This window comes from Saccopteryx bilineata, chromosome 4, assembly GCF_036850765.1.
Source record: "Saccopteryx bilineata isolate mSacBil1 chromosome 4, mSacBil1_pri_phased_curated, whole genome shotgun sequence".
Taxonomy (NCBI): domain Eukaryota; kingdom Metazoa; phylum Chordata; class Mammalia; order Chiroptera; family Emballonuridae; genus Saccopteryx; species Saccopteryx bilineata.
The window spans coordinates 72,997,690-73,018,608 of record NC_089493.1 but is presented as its reverse complement, the minus strand read 5'-3'; the positions used below and the strand labels follow the sequence as shown (position 1 = coordinate 73,018,608).

The window sequence follows — 20,919 nt, the reverse complement described above, 5'->3', positions numbered from 1 at the left end:
AGCCATGAACGCCACATATTTTAAAATGTAATTCCGTGAGAGCCATACAACGACCCGTGTACATTATGCATTATCCAATAAAAATTTGGTGTTGTCCCGGAGGACAGCTGTGATTGGCTCCGGCCACACACAACCATGAACATGAGTGGTAGGAAATGAATGGATTGTAATATATGAAAATGTTTTATATTTTAACGTTATTTTTTTTATTATTAAATATTTGTCTGCGAGCCAGATGCAGCCATCAAAAGAGCCACATCTGGCTCGTGAGCCATAAGTTCCCGACCCCTGAACTAAGGTGTTACAATGAAGATTTGATGCTTCTCATCTCTCACCATTCCTGTCTGTTCCTGTCTGTCTCTCTGTCTGTTGCAAAAAACCCACAAAACAAAACAACCCCCCCCAGAAAAACCAAAACAAAAAAACACTAGATTTCCTCTTACTTTCTTGTATGTATTTGGCTCATTTAAATTTTGGTCTTTCTGTGGAAGATGGAAAGTTTCTCCTACCCACTAACTATAATTATAATAACAATTTCCAATTTTGCTGCTGGGCATCCTCCCATGGTCACCATACCAGTGCTTTCAGCTCCACTTATCCAAAGCAAACTCAATTATGCCCCCTGCAAACCTGCTCCATCTTCTGTGTCTTCACCTCTTATAATATTTCCACTTTTCTTATATTCAGCCAAACTAAAAAACTTGAAAAAGTCTTTCCTCCCCCTGCTGACATTCAAACATCAGCCCACTATTCAGTGTCTTGGTTATATATTCCTATTTTTTTTTATTGCTTCCCCACCACTGAAGTCCTAACCACTACACTAGCATCCTTACTTCTGAAACCTCCTGCTTCTCCAACCTGTTCTTCCACTGGCATGAGTATTGTCTCTCAGAAGCACAGCCTAGATTATGATAATCTTATCCTCAAAAATCTATGGCTTCTAAACACCCCTAAGCAAAACATTCAAACTCCAACAAGTACCAATTCAGAAATTCCATACAATGATTACACCTTGCCCTCCCAGTCAGATCTATTTGCTCCCAGGAACACCAATTATGCCCCAACTACACTAGGCCCTCCCATTCTCTCTTGCCTTTGCTGTCACTTCAGCCCACTATCACTTGGTCATATTCCTCTACCTTCAACACCTGTCCTTCAGTGTGCTTGATTCAGCCTGTGTGATGCCACATCATGAAGTCTTTTACAACCCACCTATTATTCATTCTTCTCCACCTCTGGATTTGGCATCTATAGCATTCTGCCACTCATGAAGTTAGCCTCTGGCACATCTGTCACAGGTTTCTTACTCTCTCTCGCTCATTATTCCATTTATCAGTGGTCTCCAGGTTTCCTGACCCAGCCACTATTCCAGACACTAATGATATAAAGACCTAGTTCTCTCTCTCAAGAAGCTCAGTCTAGTGGGTGATAAAAACATGTTAATAATGCAATATAGTGAGATAAGTGTCATAAGGAAGTCCAAAGGAGAGGGAATAAGTGTGATAAGCATAGGACCTAAACTCAAAAGGTTCAGGTGTTCAAGGTCTGGTTCTGCTATATAACTAAGTTATAAGCAGCAAATCTCCTAGTTTCAATTTTCTCATTTGCAAATTTAGGATAACTACCAGGTGGTGTTTTATGAGGATCAAAAAGAAATTAAATAGTGAGTGTACATTTACTCCACCATATCTACTCTCTGTGCTTTTTCTCTACTCTGTGCCTCTAGAAATTGACCTCTAGACAAGGGGGTGCTCTCCGCATCACCTCTCTGTCTGCAGGTTCTGCTAATTGCTTTCTCCTCCAGTCCCTTTGGTCCTAGGGGTAGTCAGGCCCCAAGGTATCTCTCCCCTGTGCTTCCTCTGCATTCTGCCCACACCTCTACAAATAGTGCCTTTATTAAAGGCTCTGCAAATTACCTAAGTCAAATGTGCCATCTGTTCCCTGCCACAGCTCTGATTGATAAAACTGCTTTTCAAACTTCAAGTTGCTGTCTAAATGCAAGGTATTTCTCATTTATTTCTGCACAATGCTTTACACAAAGCAGATTATTGCTATTAATAACAAACGGTGAAATGAATGTATGGAAGGATGAATGAGTGAATGATCCTGCCTCTTCCACTTTAGTTGCTTTCTTTTCTTTTCTTTTTTTTTTTAACAGAGGCAGAGATAGACAGGGACAGACAGACAGGTATGGAGAGAGATGAGAAGCATCAATCATTAGTTTTTCATTGTGCATTGCGACTTCTTAGTTGTTCATTGATTGCTTTCTCATATGTGCCTTGACCACGGGCCTGCAGCAGACTGAGTAACCCCTTGCTGGAGCCAGTGACCTTGGGTCCAAGCTGGTGAGCTTTTTTTTTGCTCAAGCCAGATGAGCCCGTGCTCAAGCTGGCAACCTCGGGGTCTCGAACCTGGGTCCTTCTCCTTCTACATCCCAGTCCGACACTCTATCCACTGTGCCACCACCTGGTCCGGCTTTAGTTGCTTTCTTATTGGAGAAATATCTCCTTGTCATCTTACTTGGATTTTGTAATGCCTGACTTTATTGGGAAGGACCCCTGTTCCCTTAGAATTCATTGTTTCTTAGGGAAAACATTTTTGCTGATAGCCTATCTCAGCCCTTGTATGCTTCAAGTGGTTAAACTTGAAAGGGTTAACTTTGTTTGCAGTTTCCAGAAATACCCTCCTAGGTGCTGGACAATTACAGGATAGCAAAAAGAGATTATTTATTTATATAAATATTTTTTGTTCATCAATAGAAAAGATGGCAAATAAGTCAAAAGTAACCAAATTGATCATTTCCTTATTACATGAGAACATTGGAGCTATTCACTCAAAAGTCCAATAAAAACAAGAATCATTGCATCCCCTGTCCCCTTTCACCGGGCAAAGCCCAGCCAATGACTAGGCAACCAGATGAGCCTCACTAAATGACCTAAACACAATTATATCACAGAATCAGTAGCTTAATATTTATGAGAAGCTTAAATCATGACTAATTAGACTTTAATATTAAATTAAGTTATTCCCAGAAATCATAGACTATCCTTGTCTCCTGAATCCCCATATGTTTCAACAAAATAGCAGATAAGCATTTTCTTCTTATTTTAATATAAGGTCGATGACTTAAAAATGAGAAATTGACCCATGGAAACTATCTTCATAAAACATACTTTTGAGTAAACACATTTAATAGTATGCTTTGGTACTGAGTAGGTATTATTCATTAGCAAATAATTGCATAACTGGAATTTTTAATTAAACTTTCTGATGAGAAATGAATCTGTTTATTCTGTAATTATGACCCAGAAATTCAGAACATATTGGGGTAGTTTATGAGCACAATTTCAAAGATTTTAATATAGCAATGAACTCATAAAACTTTTAAATAGGAACTCTTCCAGGAAAACACACACACACACACACACACACACACACACACACACACACAACCCTGTGTATGCACCTGGATCCAGATTCAATAAGATTTAAAAAGTCAGCCATTGACTACAACTATAACATGAAAATACTCTAATTTAATGGGAGTGTGATGCTGTTAAACATCTAAACAGTCCTCTGGACCCTTCTGGATTTTCCAGGAAGGCTCTTAGCCAAATAGTTTCTTCCTTTAGCTTCGTAATTGAAATACAAATTCAGATAATGGCTAACTCTTTGAGGCACCTATTTAAAGCTTTTTTTAAGAAGATAAATTTAGAGTGATTTTTTTTTTCAGCATACATCACAATTCAAGCTCTAGAGCAGTGGTCTCCAACCCCCAGGCCGCCGACCAGTATCAGTCCATGGGCCATTTGGTACCAGTCCACAAGGAAAGAATAAATAACTTACATTATTTCCATTTTATTTATATTTAAGTCTGAACAATGTTTTATTTTTTAAAAAATGACCAGATTCCCTCTGTTACATTTGTCTAAGACTCACTCTTGACACTTGTCTCGGTCACGTGATACATTTATCCATCCCACCCTAAAGGCCGGTCTGTGAAAATATTTTCTGACATTACACCGGTCCGTGGCCCAAAAAAGGTTGGGGACCACTGCTCTAGAGGACAGCCACTGAGGGAAGAGCTCATTCTGGACTACAATTAAATGAGTCAGATAATGTTTAAATCTATGTAAGTTGTTGCTAGGGTCAATCTGGTAAGAAAATCTGTTATAAAAATGTACAGGCCTTAGGTGTTTTTACTTGTTGGCTGTCAATTGATGATAGGTTGTTGGTTTGAGAGCCAAAAAGATCTGGACAAAGAAAATTTAGTCAGACCCCTTCGTGCAACCAACCAAAGGTTAGACAAACTGTAAGTTTCTCCGAAACTGCCTGCTAGGAAGGACTCAAATGAAACCCCTGTAACTGGGGCTGGCAGAGAGAGCAGTACCTCTTGTCACCTCATTTATGTTGTTGTTGACTCAGTGACATCATATCCCAGACCCACATTGACTCACTGTTGGCCAAATACATCTTCCCGTGTGCTACAAGGCCTTACTACTGCATCACAGCTTAATAGGTCATTTGGGATTTCAGACAACTCCTATAATTAAAGCGGAGTGCAAACAGTGTTTACTATTGATTTTTATCCCAGAATGTCAACTTCTTCCTGTCCTCTATACACATACTACTCTTCAACCCCTTCAACAAAAAAGAAATGTAATTTTTGGATGAATTTAATATAATGAATATTAATAAGATGTCCATAATAGTAAACTTTTATCTGAGAAGGCACAGGAAAGAAAAAAATGTATCCTTTGTGTTTTTATTTAGAAAGACAAATTACCCAGAATTCTATGCTCTCTCTCTCTTTTTAACTAATCAGTGGCGCTAGTCATTTCTGGCAATGCATTGCTCTGTAACTCTACATGGTACAGTAGATCTTGTATGTACAACATTCAGTCATTAGGGTGTTTTGTTGTTGTTCTTGTTTTTGGTATGTGTGTGCAAAAGATGCAATTGTATAGCCCTAACTATTAATTGCAACATTTATAGCTTAACTAGTAAGGTTTATTTTAATCAAAATGTCCATGCTGTTAAATGGGTCTTTTTCCTCATTATAAGTTATTCAGAGATGCATAACAGAATGCATATAATGTACAGAGGTTTAAACTCTACTTTAAACCTCATTACAGAGTTCTTAATACTATTTTGTATGTGACAAGCAAAAACTATCCCTATTCAAGAATTAAAAATTAAAGCCCATTTTTAACCTAGCTTTGAGCATCTAGTTGTGGTTATTTTAATGTTCTTATTTTCTTTTTATCCAAGACATATTTTTTCAAACCTATACTTTTTTCATATTTCATAGCAATATCCTAGAAGGAAAACTAGGCTTGAGAGCCAAACAGACTTGTATTAGACCCTAGACTCCATCATCTACTAGGGCTGAAAACCCTGATAGGATGGTTAACTTAAACAAGCTTGTTTTCTTTTTTCCTAAATGATGTCTGTCTCCAAGAGCTGGTGAAAATTAAGTGACACTACTGTGGCTAGCCAGTATCTGGGATGAAATGGTACCGTATTTCCCCATGTATAAAATGCCCCCTTTTTTGAAAAATTTGGAGTCTAAAAACTGGGTGCATCTTATACAATGGTTGTGGTATTTCAAATGCGGTAGATGGAACTGAGGAGGACAGGGTAACATATGAAGACAGTGATTCCTCATCAGACACAGATGAGGACAAGCTAATGGATGGGAGTTTGACAGTGATGGGGGGTTGTATGAATTTTATAATGAATAAAACTTGAGTTCAATAACTTAATGTAATTTTCTTTTTCAAATTTTGGGCCCCAAAATTAAGGTGCATCTTATACATGGGGAAAAACGGTACCCAGTTGGTTTCCTCTCCCTTTGTTGATTTGAATTTTAAGATATTGACTTAGCAAAATAAATATAATCAAGCATAGAGGTTTATTTTAAAAACAAATTTAAAAGTATTTTTTAAAAACATAAAAAGTTATAATTCTCTACTACTTTTGTTTATTTTCATTTTTTTGCTTCTTTGTTAAGACATTCTAAAATTTAATACACTTTTCAGCCCCAATTCCTCAAGGTTAGAGGCTTGGTTACTGAATTACGGGGAGAAGGCTGTCAGGAATTTACATCTGCTGAGGTGTAAGCTGGCATCCCTGTACCCTAGCGATTTCTTCCCGAAGTACATAGAAGTACAATTAAGCAATTCCAGCTAGGTTATCATCGTTTTATTTGATCCTCCCTCTAACAACTGTATTTTGCTTCTGTTTGTTCAAAAGATCTTTGGCAAAATGGTGATAGCATTCTGTCTCTTGTCTGTTTTCAAAAGAGCTGGCTGGCATTATTGAAGGATATTTGCGGCTTTTCTCTCTGATGGAAAAAACAAAAAAGCTAACTCTCTTTATGTGGCTTGAGCATCCAGTGTCCTTCCACACGGTGGCTCCTGAGGAGTCATTAGCAAAATTAGATAAATAACTGATTTATTATTTTTATAAATGCATAGTGTATTCCCTTTACTCAGAGGGTACAGCAAAAATTATTCATGCTAAAGGAGAGTAATCAAAATGACCAAAATAGCACATTTTTATCATTTCAAACATAAACTTAGCTGTGGTGGTATATTATCATAGTACATAATAATAGATATGAATTATGTCAGTAAACTCTTGAGGTTGAAGATTTACCATGATAAATAGTTTTCATTAAAGTGAAATATCTTGGCAAAGTCACTTTCATATGCAGACTATTGACACAGGAGTCCAGCTGTGCCTATGCAGATGCTGAGCTTTGGGTCTATAGTATTAATGATTTATCATGTCATGGAGAGCTTAGATTAGTTTTGAAAGCTATCCCTTGCCACAAAAGCACTTTCCATAATGTGCAAAGGCAAGGAATGCTCTATATGTGCTCTTCAAATTAAAGTAATCACAGAAGCTGTAGCTACCTTTAATATTTCAATACTGCTCTTTTTATTTTAAAACATAAAATTCTGCATTCTATCTGTATTATTCATTAAAAGTCACTCAAAATATTATTTCATATCAAGTGGATAGTAAAGAGTGTATCTGAATTAATAGGCATATACACATAGACAAAGGAATGAAGGAGATGAAAAGGAACAAATATTGATTGCAAACCTATTGTGTATCACATAATTTCATTTTATTTATATTTTAACTTGTTATTTGCTGATTGATTTTAGAGAGAGAGAAAAACATCAATGTGTTGTTCCACTTATTTATGCATTCATTGGTTGATTTCTGCATGTACTCTGACCAGGGACTGAACCCACAACCTCAGTACATCAGGATGATGATGCTCTTAGCAACTGAGCAATCTGGCCAGGGCCCATGTAATTGTATTTTAAATCTCACATTTAATGTGAGGTTTGATTAAGCTTCTAATCCAATTCTTTAAGATTCCAAGACTACACCGCCTTCAGAGCATATGTGATAACATTGGCTAACATTTATTCAGTGCTTGCTGTGTTCCAGGTAAGATGCTAAACACTTTACATGCATTATCACATTCGATTTTCATGAAATCCATTTGAAATATTGTTATCACCCCTGTTTCACAGATGAGAAGATGAAAGCACATTGTAGTTGAATAACTTATCCCAAGAGGAAGTGTCTGATTTTGAATCCAGTTTGTCTAATTGTAAAGCCAGTAGCCACGGCCACCATCACAGCCGCCTGGCCCATGCAGGTTCACATTAAATTCGGACAGTTGGTAAAGAAACAACGGAGCCAAGAACTGGTGGGCCATTACCTTTAATCCTAGCTTGCACCTGGCAGGCAAGTAAAAACACATACTGGGCTCCAAAACCCACTCATTCAGTGCTCACAAAGCTACCGACTTATCCGGGTTTCCTAGGATCAAAGGTTTTTACCTCACCAGCCTTATTCACCTCTGTTCCCCATCTCCTTCTCTCTACACAAACTCTACACAAACTGGCTCCTCCTTTAGCACTTCACCATCTTGGCTGCTTCTCCTGGCCTCCTCCACGTGGCCTTACTCTGCTGTCCTACGGCATGGGCTTCTCCTAGAACATAACATAATCACTCTACTGGAACAATGTTATCTCTCTTCCTTTTAAAACCCTTTGGCACAAAAGCCCTCCCCCAACACATATTAACATAATCACGCCCATCCCAAGCAATCATTGGGGCAATGGGCTTCCACTTGGGCAGCACCATCTTTAACAAAGTGAGCATAATATATTTTATCTGCCCAACACTAATGTTCCAAAGCCTTTGGCTATTACAGTGACCTCACTATTAAAACTGTCATTACAGCAATATAGGAGGCAGGCTTCAGATCCTACTTAGTTGCTTCCTATGTGGCCTTAGGTAAGTCATTTAAACTCTCTAAGCCTCAGTTTCCTCTTCTGTAAAATAAAGATAACAATAGTACTTACCTCACAGATTTGTTGTGAATTAATATTTTTAAAATGCTTAGAACAGAGTTTAACACATATTTAGTATTAATGCTTTGTTTAATAACTATAATAGTTAAAGAATTGCTTTCTGATAATTGATAAACTTTTATTGACTATTTACATAGATATTCTCTAATTTTCAGATACCTTTTATTCTTAAAACAAGATTGGAAATAAAACATGGAAATGAAATTCTGAACTTTAGTCCTAAAGTAAATAAACAACAAACAAAGATTGTAAAGTAGATTACTACTTACCACTGATGGGAGATGTATGCAGATACCCTATAAAGCATAGTCATTAACTGTGTACAGCATTGAGCCCTCTAAGTATTCTTTCTGGATATAGAAAGAGCCATATAGCTTCCTCCCCACCCCCCTTCATTATTCACTCATTCAACAAACATCCTTACACAGGTACTAAACTAGCCCTGGGGATACAGGTGAATATATCCTTACTGGTGCTGTCCAGGTAGGTAAATAGGACATGATCCCTGTAGTTAAGAAGCACGCAATCTAGAGATGACTATACTCTCTGGTTTGGCACATAAAAGAATGTGGAAATGTTGTGATGATCAGACTTGTTTAACAAGTATTTATTGAGTGCACATTAAATACCAGACATTGGGCTTGGTACTGGTGCTGTCCAGGTAAATAGGACATGATCCCTGCAATTAAGAATCAGTTAGGGCCCTGGCCGGTTGGCTCAGTGGTAGAGCATTGGCCTGGCGTGTGGGGGACCTGGGTTTGATTTCCGGCCAGGGCACATAGGAGAAGCGCCCATTTGCTTCTCCACGCCCCCCCTCCTTCCTCTCTGTCTCTCTCTCTTCCCCTCCCGCAGCCAAGGCTCCATTGGAGCAAAGATGGCCCAGGTGCTGGGGATGGCTCCTTGGCCTCTGCTCCAGGCACTAGAGTGGCTCTGGTTGCAGCAGAGTGACGCCCCAGAGGGGCAGAGCATCGCCCCCTGGTGGGCGCGCCGGGTGGATCCCGGTCGGGCGCATGCGGGAGTCTGTCTGACTGTTTATCCCCGTTTCCAGCTTCAGAAAAATACAAAAAAAAAAAAAATACAAAGAAAAAAAGAAAAAAGAATCAGTTAGTAGGGAAGACATTCTAAACAGATACCTTCTCTTCAATTTGGTGAGTTACATAAGTGAACTTGCTAAGAGAGCACAGAAGAGAGGTGCTTAAACCCATCCTGGAGGTAGAGGGATGGGGGAAATTTTGACACCCAAACAAAATTTTTGTTAAATGTCAAAAAAAGAAGACATTAAAGTGCATCAAGTTATGGAGAATGAGTACCCCAGAATTCAGAGATGCCACAACGGAAGATATGGAGACATAGAACAGTGTGACATCATGTGGAACCACCTACAGCATCAGGTGGGGGAGGGGGCACAGACTAGAAAAATCAACAGGGCTAACAGGTTAACTGTGTACAAAATCAAATGAAATGGCCAATGCTAATAAACTGAGTAAAGAGTGAGAAGTTTCCTTATAATTTTTTCCACTAAAATTCAAATAAGAGTACCATTTCCCTGATTCTGGGAACCAGGATAAAAATGAACCCTTAATAAACTGAAATTATTTTGAACCTGACCAAAAAATGGAGGCTCATGGACGTCAGTGTATCGTCCACTTCCGGACCTCTCTTCCCCTTGGAACCCACCAAACACAGGGACTGGCTCTAAGGTCTAGACCAGGGGTAGTCAACTTTTTTATACCTACCGCCCACTTTTGTATCTCTGTTAGGAGTAAAACTTTCTAACCGCCCACCGGTTCCACAGTGATGGTGATTTATAAAGTAGGAAAGTAACTTTACTTTATAAAATTTATAAAGCAGAGTTATAGCAAGTTAAAGCTTATAATAATAATTACTTATCAAGTACTTTATGTTGGATTTTCACTAAGTTTGGCAGAATAAATATTTATAAAAACAACTTACTGTAGTTAAATCTATCTTTTTATATATTTATACTTTGGCTGCTCCACTACCGCCCACCATGAAAACTGGAACGCCCACTAGTAGGCGGTAGGGACCAGGTTGACTACCACTGGTCTAGACTGATATTGAAACTGAAAACATGTCTAATTTGACAAATATACAGTGACACAAAATGATTTGACTTTGGGTGATGGGCACACAATGCGATCAACAGTTCAAATGCTATATTTACCTGGAATTTATGTATTCTTATTGACCAATGTCATACGATTAAATTTAATTTCTCAATTTTAAAAAAGTCTATTTTTTTGGCTCCAAGTGACCTCTATCACCATTATCTTTCTGCAACCTAAAAGCTTTTTTCATTCCTGGATTTAAGGACTCAATCTAGGACCCTGTCAACTGCACTTTCTGGGGTGGCGCTCTGGATAGTTGGCCATTGCCTAATATCAACAAAGAATTCAGGAATCTAGAGGGTTGCACTTTATTTCTTGCTACTGTAGCAGCAGACACAGGAAGACACATGAGCTTCCTGGAGAGGTGGGTGGCAGCTGCCACCCATCAAACCTCTCACCTCCTTGTATCTTCATTCCGCACACAGAGCAGTCTGCCTGCAGTAGGGCTTGCTTCCTCAGTGGAGAAAATAAGGAACAACTTGATGCCAGTAAAACAGGCACAGCTTTCTGGGTCAGAAGTTGGCTGGGGAAGGGCTCAGACTGCCAAGTAACTTGCAATGATGTCAGAGCCCAGCACAACCAAAAAGCACCAACCAACCTGCCAACAAAAAGACTTAATAACCCCCAAACCAGAGAGCCTTGTTGCCAGAGCCTTCCGCCCCCTTGCCCTTTCTTTTAACTGGAAACAACAGGAAAAGAGTTTATATTTTAAGACACCCTCTCTTCCTTACTCCTTCATTTTAGTAACAAAGTGTTAACTATCCAGGAAACAGTTCTCCGGATGAGTCCCCCAGCAGTTCCTTGGGGTGTCAGTGGAAGAAGGTTCAAAAACAACTCGAAATAGGGGATTTTCGCAAATGTAAACATGCGACTTTGTGCTGAGGAGAAAGAGGGAACCCTCAAGGAGAGGAAAACCCTTTCTCTGTTCCCTTCTTCTCTCTTCTACGGTAATTAACATACTCAAATGAAAATTAAAAGTTTGGCGGAAAAGCTCTTTTCTTTCTTTCTCTTTAAATAGGACATCATGGTTCATTGCAGCCATTTAGAGCCCTCCGTGATTCATAATTCAACTGGAAATTAATAAAACACAGCCCCGTTCTTGGAAATGAAGTTTGGATTCAGATCCTCTTGTTTTGGAATATATGAGTTTTTCTTTCATTTGTAACAGTCAATTTTAAATGATGTCACCTCAAGGACATTTTCATTTCTCCCACAACATATTACACGAAACGCTTGCCTGTAAAACCGGCTCATTAGCCTGCAAAATTATACTGTACTGAATGGCTTTCATTTAAAGCAGAAATGGGATTTTTAGTAGGCAATTTCTGTATTTTTATAAAGATAAAGCAATGTTAGATTGCTTCTTCCCAGCTGTTTTGGTTAGTGGTTATAAAGAAATAGGAAGGGGTAGGGCGAGAAGAAATGTGGGGGCGGGTTTGTAAAAATGTGCTTAAAAAATAAAGCTTAGATTAGGAAACTAAGGCAGAACTTTACGGAGCGACGGAGCTTGCAGTTTATCTGGGCTGCAATAATTTGTCCTCTGGATAGCTAGAGGAAAGTGAGGGAGCGAGGAAAAGAGGGAAAGAGGGAGGAAAGCGAAAAGGCTGCCTCGCAGGCTGCAGCAGCCACCGCGAGCTGGATGACTGAGGGCTGGGAGTTGTTGGAAGGAGCAGCTCTTCAGAGGTGGGGAGGGAGGGTGCGCAGCAGAGCGCCAGGGAGGAGGGACGCGGAGGCCACTGAGGGGTCAGCGGTGCCGCGGGGCCGCGGCGCCGGGCTGGGGGCCTCCAGGCGGCACTGGCCGCGGGGCTCGGGCTCGGGTGAGCGCGCCGGGCCACCCGCGCCTCCTGCCGTCCGCGCCTGGGGGTGGGCCCCGCGCCGCCTGATGGATTGACTTGGAGATGGATCGAATTACACCATTTGCCGTGCCTCGATTTGTTTTGCTCCTGCTTCGTCCCGTTGCTGCTGCTGCTGCTGTTGCTGTTGCTGTTGCTGACGCTGCTGCACAGGACTGGTGGTGGCGAGTTTCAGGATTATATCGAGGAAGCCAAGCTCTAAAGAGACGGAGGGATATATGTGTATAATTTACATTTTTTCTTTATTTTCTTTTTTCCTTGCGCATGACAAGCTTTATTTTTACCAGCCTAACCCCATGAGGTAAGACCCTCTTGTAAAAATGTGCTAATGCTCTGGGCGCCTTGTGGGAATCGGACCTAGATCCTCAGAGCCGGAATCGCAGCCAGTGTGCGCCTGTGTGTGTGTTGTCACTGGAGAGTTGATTTCTTTTCTAACAAGCTTTCTCCGTCTGCTGTGCAAAGGAGGCGCAGAGGGCTGGAGGGGTTGGTGGACCCGTCAAAACTGGCAGAGCTGGAAGCTTAGGGGGAGGGGTATGTGGACTTGGAGTTCCCCCCCTGCATTGTGCACCCCTTCGGAGGAAGATAGCGGTAGGTGGGGGCAAGTAAAAGTTTTCTTGCCAGGCAGCGCCAGCTCCGCGCTGCCCGGTAGATTGTCAGGGACAAGCCAGGCTGTTACGGTGCCGGGCACAGTGCCTCCAAACCAGCGAGAGCCGAGCCAAAGGAGTCGGCTGCGGGCGCGGCCGCCCCCTGCCGCCCGTAGCCCCAGAGCGGGCGCTGGGACTGCTGGGGTCGGGCCGCTCGGGGCCGGCAGAGAGTGAAACGACGAGCGCTCGCCTGCGCGGGGAGTAGGGTCGTAGCGCAGCCGCAGAGACGCGAGCAGCTCCCAGCGTACTTCGGCTACTTGTCTGTGCGCCCGGGTTGTTGCGCTGCTGGCGAGGGGCGAGGGGCGGGGGCCGGGCTACCCCACCCTCTAGCCTCCTGCACCGGCTCCTGCCGGAGGGCGGCCACTGCCACCCTCTCTCTCCCCCTGCTGGCAGCGCGCGCGGTGGACCGGTCTTGGGCCGGAGCTGCCCACCGCCCACCCCACCTCCCACCCGGCGCCCGGGTTTCTACTCCCGGCCACTCTCCCCCGCAACTTTCCGTGCTTTGTTCTCCGGCTGGAAATGATTTACGGAAGCGTCTTGGACAGGGTCTCCGCCAGGCGGCAAGAGCCCGGCGTTGAAATGTGTTACGTTCTCATCTACCCATCAATTATGGATGGAAACAAACAAGGAAGAGTCAATTTTGCATGATCCCCTTCTTCAGCGGCGAGAGGCGTCCTGGGAGGGAGCCGGCGCTCGCGACGGCAGCCGCTGGCAGGGGGATGGTAAGGACGAAGGTAGGGAAACTTTTATTTCCAGTCTTGACAGCGATGTTTGTTCCTGGGCTGCGGAGACTGATACAGCAGCCGTCTTGCGGGGATTCAGAGGGGCTTAATGCTTTCTCTGTCGTGTCTAACCCTTGGATTGAAATAAAAGGTCATAAAGGACTTTAAAGGTGTGGATGAGAACTGGGTTTGAAAATGTTCTGCCAAGTCGACTCTCGGGACCAGAGCTGTCAGGTGATTGTTTAAATCCTGAACTTGTGAAAAGCTAAATGTCATGGAGCTAAGGCGGAATGAAGTAGCGACATTAATTACAACATTAGAGGAAGTCAAGGGAGAGCTCCCTGTACTGAGGTGACCAGCACGTAATCCAAGTTCCAGCATCCCAACCCCTCACCGCTCACATCTGGGTGATTTTCACGCCAAAGGGTCAGTGGATCATTTTGTAGATATATAGACTTAGTAAACAGTAATTTGACCGATGTCCACCTCTATAGGCGGCTTCTTTCCCATAAAAATAACGGTAGTGTTTCTGGTTTCTCGAGAAAATAATTGTCTAGGTCAGTTGTCCCAAGAATTTCCGGCTACTAAGAATTTTAAGTCTGCAGTATCTACCTGACATTTGGTGCAATGAAGTAGATTGTTTTGTTTATTTTAAGGTTGAAGTCCTAGGGAAAGGTTTAACATTCTTCTAAATTGGATTGTCTGTACCTCAGAATAGGAGAAACACTTGTTTGCAAAAATTTTTTCAAGGTTTCTTCCCGGTAGAGTTGCAAAATCTGATCTCAGACAGCTCAAGGTGATGATTTAACTATCCTTGTTGGTGGTTTAAACAATAGGTTTTGATGCTGGTTTATTCATGTTGTTAAAAATCTTCTAGCTTTCTTAGCTGTCTAACTCAGGAAATTAAGTTGTGTGTAGTCATGTTTAATGTAGTGAGTGACAGGCATATTTTGTCAGGCTGGCAAATATTACACAAATGTTTACCCTGGCTTAGGTAAATAGAAATTGCCAGATAAGCTCTGAGATTTGGGCCCATATTACCATAAACTTAAACATCTGAAGGTGAATAACCTATGGCTCAGCCATAGCTGCGTCTTGCTTTTTATAGTTAGTGTCTGTGCTTTGATTTAAGTCTCTAGAATGTGTTCTCAGAAAGATAGTAAAAGAAGTAACCCTTAGATTTCCAAAATGTTAGTAGACCATTTTCCTCCACTGGAACACTTAATTAGAGTAACAATCAACTACTCTTTCTTATTGGCTGCTGCAGAATAGTGCCACCTGTTCTTTCTACTAGGGGCGCTACATACATCATCTTTTTTGAGGAACATTGCTGTGTTACAGGACAGGGTGTCAGGAATATTGTGGCTTCCCCATCACCAAACAGCTGGTTAACTCAAGTTTGACTTAGATTTGTTAGCATTCTGCCCTCTTCCTTTTTTTTTTTTTTTTTTTTTTTTTTTTTTTTTTTTTTTTTGATGACGTCTCTTCTGGTCTGATGGGTGATGGAATTGAAAGATAGCTGTGACATAAACCTATTAGTCTGTAGAGGGAAAGCAACTTGGAAATCCAGTGGACTTCAGTTCACTGGCTGTGCTGCACCAGAGGGAGCTGCCCAGTAACGGCTCTGGGTAAGTGGGCCCCTGACTGTGTGGTGGTTTCTGTTGCTTGAGAGGCACACAGGCAAATAGGCAGGAATCAGAGCTTTGGTTCACAAAAGATGCCCATAATTTTTAAGGACTTACTGAAACTAGAGAAGTCCTTCACTTCTTGCTGCCCTAGCATAATGAACCTTGGTAATTAGCTTAGTCATTGTTCTTGCATGTGAATTCCACTAAGCTACCAAGAGTAAAAAATGCATCTGAAATAGGGTCATTTTTCACCCTTCTGATGCATTTTACACAGAGTTAAGAGCCTGGCTGAATGCTTAACCATTATTGGTATAACCATAGGAGGTGAACTCCTTATTTAGCATATTGCAGGGTAAAATATTACCTTTTATGTCAATTAATAGACTTTAAATGAATCTGCACGTTCTAGATTCGTTTCTAGAGGAAGCAAGAGGCTCTTTGGGGTATGCCAACCACTCAGTATTTATTGAGTGTTATTGTTTGCAAGGAGCTATGGTAGCCAATGATCCAACACCAGGTGAGGCAGACATGTTTCTGTATGTTCAGTTTAAGTAAGAATGCAAAGAAATAGAGAATGGCAAAACATACCATTAGGGAAGAAATATAAATATGTACCTTTTTTTAGGAAGCATATTATTTTATCCTAGACATTTTAAAGCAAGATTAATTATACCAAATATTTACAGAGGTCCAGCCTTCCTGCTTTAAACACTAATAATCCAATGTACTTTTTGTGTAATTCCTGTACTGAAAGAGATATTAGAGTAAGAGATCTCACTCTCCATACTCGTGGGAATGGGACATACTCTTAACAATCTTCCAAAGCCGGAGTCTTAGGTTGCCGCTTATTTTGTGACCTGCTGCCAACTTCCAGTTAGGAGAAAAAGTGTGTTTTGAATGTATTCCCGTGACATGCAGAAAATAAAAATCATACAACTACATTGAGTATATCATAATCTTTTTTAATTGAGGTGGCTGTTGTCTGGCTGACTTTCCCTCTTCAGCCCCTGTTGATAGTGGCAGTGCAGCTGATAACTGAAGCTGTTTCCATTGTCCCAACAGGAAAACTAGGAAACATTCTACTTCCGAAAGCAACTACAGTATTTATGTAACCAAGTGTGATCAAATCAGCAGTCCACATAGGTACCACATGAGGTGTACTTATTTCTCAAACTTCTCTTTTCTATTAAGCTTCTGTTAACTCACCCGGATTAGCATTTTAACAACCCGAAGTGAACTTCTGCCATTCTCTCTACTTGGACACAGTATGTAGATCATCCATCATCCTGTCCTTGGCTACAGCAGGCTGCTGGCTCCATCACCATTTGGAGCTACACAGAATCCATCCGACTGTGAACAGCACAGCTGGCTACAGCAGTTTTTTCTTCCACACCACTGGCAGCCTTGTTTGGCTGTGGTAACTAAAGTTAACACCCAGAATGGGGAGTTTCCATCATTTGGCATCCTGTGCCGGGCCCCTCATCCAGTTCTGGGGACACACCTGCAGAAAGGCTGGCTTGCATTGGTGCGCTCCACTTAAGAGGGGACTTGTCCCAGCCTTACGTGACCCACAGGAAAGCCTCCTTAGGCTTACTACAATTAAACCACCAGAATTACAAAATTAGAAGGAGCCATTCAGACACACCACTCAATCCTAAACCTTCAGAATTCACTCTATTTGAAAAGAGGAAGAAAAAAATGAATTATCCTTTAGCTTGTGATCTCAAAAGACTGAAGAACTAAACAGGTTACTGCTTCATCCTTTTTTACAAAGTACTGTTACCTAAATCTGGGGCCCATGTCGGATGGTATCCAGTGCTATTACTTTTTTGTTTGTTTTCTTCTTTTTACTCAATAAGAAAACTGCTACAGCAGTCCTTGCTTATTTTAGCAAGAATGACATGAATTAGGTGAACATATTTATGAGGTTATATTGCCAAGCTTAAAATAAACCTTATAATTTAGAAGAGTTTGATGTAGAAAGGTGTTGGTCAAATCAGTTTGTAAATATGATGTATATGTTTGCTCGCTTATAGTTTGCATTGGGGGCTGGGCAACACCAGATACAGTGGTCTGTGAGGTTGCAGGTTGCCTTCCTGCTTGAGAAAGACCATTGTCTTGCTAATGTTTACTGGAAGGAGATTCTGCCCCACCACTGAGAAGTGCAGTAGGATTTCTTTTTCTCTTCTTCCTGAGCCCTTGCCTTCCATGGGAAAGCAGGTTTTCTGCTTTTCCCTTGGCTTTCCTTGTGGCTTGCCTGTCTTGGTGAGACACCAACAAACAGAATAGCCCACTATCCTCCAACTCCACTGTTTCTTTACCGTCTTCCCAAATTTAATGAGAACCTGCATGTGAACAGCCACGATGGCAGCGGTGGCCCCTGGCCTTACAGAAAGGGAGTTTGATGCACCTCCTGTTTGGGTGGGAAATAGTATTCTTGATTCTTTCCCTAGTATTTACTAATAAAATCAGCTACAGAACAACTGGGGTGATATTGTGGGGACTAAATAACAAATGAATGCTTTTCCTCCCACCCGCTAAGTTTTTCTAGCTGGGCTAATAACCAAATTAACAGAGATAGATTAACAGGAGAAAAACAAATATTAATACATACGTATGGGTAATTGACATATGCATGAAAATGACAAAGACAGGCATGAGTATATGAGACTATCTGGACAAAGGAGAAAGGGGGCAATGGTGGAGTTTTAGATTCAAAAGTAAGAATGGGTGATTGTGAGCCTGACCTGTGGTGGCGCAGTGGATAAAGCGTCGACCTGGAAATGCTGAGGTTGCCGGTTCGAAACCCTGGGCTTGCCTGGTCAAGGCACATGTGGGAGTTGATGCTTCCAGCTCCTCCCCCCTGTCTCTCTCTTCTCTCTCTCTCTCTCCCCCCCTCTCTCTATTCTCTCTAAAATGAATAAATAAAAAAATTAAAAAAATTAAAAATAAAATAAAATAAAAAAGACTATTATTTAAAAAGAATGGGTGATTGTTGGGCAGATAAAATATATTATGCTCACTTTGTTAAAGATGGCATTGCCCACATGGAAGCCCGTTGCCCAGGTGATGATATTAGTTGCCCTTCTTGCTTGGGATGGCGTGATTATGTTAATGTGTTTTGGGGGAGGGCTTTCACACCCAAAAGTTTTAAAAGAAGAGATCACAGTGTTCTGGGGGAAGAGTGATTACGTTCTAGGAGATGCCCATGCTGTAGGAGAGCAGAGAGGAGAGCAGAGAAAGGCCACATGGAGGAGAGGAGATGCTAAGATGGTGGAGTACTGAAGGAGAAGCCAGTTTGTGCAGAGAGAAGGAGATGGGGAACAGAGGTGAATAAGGCTGGTGAGGTACAAACCTTTGATTCTAGGAAACTCGGATGAGTCAGTGGCTTTGGGAGCCCTGAATGGAAAAGAAAATGTTTTCCCACTGTGTGTATTTCTTGCCCACGGGGTGAAGCTAGGATTAAAGCTAATGGCCCACCAGTTCTCGACTCCATTGTTTCATTACCGTCTGTCTGAATCTAATGCGAACCTGCATGGGCCAGGTGGCTGTGATGGTGGCCATGGCTACTGGCTTTACAGTGATTTAGAGGTAGTTGAGAAAGCATGGAACACACCTGGCAGGAAAATCCTTGCTGGGCAACCCTAAAACAATGGGACATGGCAGAAGGGGGTCAGGCTAACAGGCACTTGCCTGAAGCCTGCTGTTCACCATGCTTAATTCAGATTAGGCTAAGGCGAACAACCTAAAATCTCCTTCCTGAAGGATGTTTATCTGTCTGAATCTCTGGGGCAGGAAAGGGAGGAGGGGCAAAGGTTCTTTCTGAGTCTTTTGTTTCTAAATAAACAGTTTGAAATCAGGGTCCCAACCCAAAAGTCTGCTTCAAGGTGGCAAAACTTTGCAGTCCCTTCAATGTGAGGATGAGGATGATGATAAAGAGGAAGAGGAAGAGATTGCAGCCACTCGTTGTCGGCCTGCTTACTAAATTCTAGGCACAACCTAAGACCTTTATCTTCATTATATCATGTCAGACTGCATGTAGGTTCTGTTACTGTCAGTACATTGTCAGAAAGAAACTTGGGTACCTGAGCAGTCAGGTTAATTTCCTAAGGTTCAATGAAGGTGTGTGAGTCAGGATTTGAACTAAATCTCCCTTACCTCTCAGCCCATTCTCATCCTGGCACTGAACTGTTCCAGGAACGGGGGGGCCTTTCTGCAGTTTTCTGAGTCCTTGATACTTATGACGTTTGTTTTTCTATAAAAGAGTCAAATTTGGAGGGAAATGTTTCTACTGAATGAAATGATATGTACAGAATTGGTATGCCCTTAAATTTTAACCCTTTTCTAAACTAAATTGCATCATTGTATTCTCCTTTCATTTTTATTCTTGTTGTCCAAATAATTAGGACACACTCTTCTTTTCCAGTGGCCTAGAACAGTTACCTTCTCCCACCATTTTTTCTCTATGTTAGACTTTTCCTGTTCAGAATTATAGTGGCAGGGGACAAATGGCAATATTCATCACTCTCCACCAAAAAGTGCTTCTGCATCAGGGTGCAATTGACATTCATTTCCCTGATCTTAGCAGGTGAAGATCCATTATGTATCCTTGTACCATTTCCCAGGAGTATTTATGGGCACCATCAGCAAAGACAGTGAGGGCTGCAGCTGTTCAGGCATTAGTGGAACTAGGAGGGAAAGTGCGTTACTGAAGTTTGACTTTGTATTGTATTATCATATTCATTATTCTTGGTTATGATTGTGAGAGAATCCTTTTATCCGAGTCATCAGACACCTTGTTGAGAAATTGTCACCCTTGCATCACCATTGTTTATTGTTGTTCTCCTTTATTCAGGATTCCTATGGGAGGGAAAAAAAAACAAATACACATCACCACTATAATAATTCTGAGATTTAAGGTTTTCAGCATATAGTTATGGGAAGGAAATACGGGTTTTAAAAAGTTCAATATGTTGGTACATGTATAATAAGGCCTCAGGATGACCTGCAATTACTTAGCCTATTATTGGAGCCTGTATTTAAAAATAAAGTCAGGAGTTTCTACTCAGCTGTGGAACTGGCATATGCAGACCAGAGCAGATGAAACTCTTAGAGAAAATAACACTTCATTCCCCAAGTGCTAGCTGTCAGCAGACCAGGGACTCAGGCTTCCCAGTGCCTGCATTAGATTAGGCCTTACTTGTCATCTAAGGGTTTCAGAGAGCTCTTTTGTTCTGCGGAGTTATCTGCCATTATCAGGAAGTTTAGACCTCTCCTGGGTAATTGGTGGATGGAGTAATAAAATATATATCTTTATATATATATTATTAGGTGAGGGGAGGGAGATAGCGAGGCAGACTCTAGCATGTGCCCCAACAGGGATCCACCTGGCAACCCCATCTGGCGCCAATGCTCAAGTACCAAGCTATTTTTAGTGCCGGAGGCTGATGCGCTCCAACCTAGCTATCCTCAGCGCCCGGGGCCACGCTCAAACCAATTGAGCCACTGGCTGTGGTAAGGGAAGAAGAAGAGAAGGGG

General features: G+C 41.7%; 1 protein-coding gene across 10 annotated transcripts in view; it reads left to right on the top strand.

Annotated features, from left to right (window-relative positions):
• The window catches only part of SEMA6D (semaphorin 6D), a 452,494-nt gene that overhangs the window by 380,273 nt on the left and 51,302 nt on the right, over positions 1-20,919 (top strand). For 7 of the 10 annotated variants that reach the window (XM_066276518.1, XM_066276520.1, XM_066276516.1 and 4 more), the window contains exon 1: positions 12,250-12,688. The exons of 1 other annotated variant lie outside the window; for it this stretch is intronic. The gene's annotated coding sequence lies outside the window, so the exon portion shown is untranslated. Of the gene's footprint in view, positions 1-12,249; positions 12,689-12,986; positions 13,766-20,919 lie in introns of those variants that run through there. 2 more of the 10 variants (XM_066276522.1, XM_066276514.1) reach the window with 2 other exon arrangements.